This window comes from Diachasma alloeum, unplaced genomic scaffold (genome assembly GCF_001412515.2).
Source record: "Diachasma alloeum isolate Michigan unplaced genomic scaffold, Dall2.0 Dall_scaffold_00274, whole genome shotgun sequence".
Classification (NCBI taxonomy): domain Eukaryota; kingdom Metazoa; phylum Arthropoda; class Insecta; order Hymenoptera; family Braconidae; genus Diachasma; species Diachasma alloeum.
Genome location: NW_021680413.1, coordinates 526,379 through 527,661, shown reverse-complemented (window position 1 = coordinate 527,661; position 1,283 = coordinate 526,379).

Genomic DNA, 1,283 nt, shown 5'->3' with positions numbered 1-1,283 from the left:
GCAATATCGATGAGCTTCAGATCATGGGAATTATATGAGTATCCAATGCTTCCAGCGACAACAAAACACGTGTGGACGGTGAAAACCGCAACTCAGCTTGAGAAACCACGTTATGTCATTCTAGGCTTCCAAACAGATCGAAAAAATAGAAATAATAAAAATGCTAGCAATTTTGATCATTGTAGTATCATCGATTTGAAATTATTCCTAAATTCCCAACGTTATGCATATGGAAATTTGGATGTAGACATGACTAAAAATTNGCCAAGAAGTCAATCAAATTGAATAATGGGTCACATGATGCCATTAGAACGGCACTCAACTGTGCAAGAGTAGCCATCAAACAGGTTGGAGAGAGAAGTAGAGTTACTATTCCACGAGTTATTCCTGTTCCATCAAAAATTGGGGGAATCTTACCGTTTCTCGTGCCATTATTTGCCGCATTGAGTGCCACGGGGGCATTAGCTGGAGGAGCTGCTGGAATTGCTAAAGCTGTGAATAGTGCCAAAGCCGCCAAACAACAACTCGCCGAAAATAAAAGACTTAATGAAACTATGGAGGCTATCGCACTCNCTAAATTCCCAACGTTATCCATATGGAAATTTGGATGTAGACATGACTAAAAATCAGTATTCGATACTATATGACATGTATTCAAACTTTCAATCATCATATTATGATCAACAAGCGAATAATCCATTATTGACAAATGCACAATTTGCAGCATTTACACCCCTGGTAGTCATCGATTGCTCTAAACAAAATGAATCCTTGAAATTTGGACCTGTGGATGTCCGCCTGGAGTTTGAAACAAAAATAAGTTTTTCTCCGGAAACAGCTGCTTATTGTCTCATTTTGCACGATCGAGTAGTACATTACAACCCGATAAGCGGAGGAGTAAGAAAAGTAATCTAAAGAGGAGGAGGGGCGAGAGGGGTATAAATTCTCATCACGATAGAAATATTTCATCAGTTGCGATGGAGGTGCTCGTGGACGTACAAGGTTTCCAAACGCTCTCCAACGAGTTCATCGTGAAAGAATTCGGATACACAGTTTTGGATTCTGGTGTAGGATACCCTAACGTTTGGTTTTTCAAGCCCCCATGGAGATTCTCTAGTTTATCAGCGAAGTATAGGAGGGTAGCTTTGTGGCTTGAGCGTCATCATCATGGAATACCCTGGAACTATGGGAATAGATCATACGAGCAAGTTGGACAATTAGTGCAAAAGTGGGAAAATATTGGTAGAATTTATGTGGAAGGGGAGGAGAAAAAAGAGTGGTTG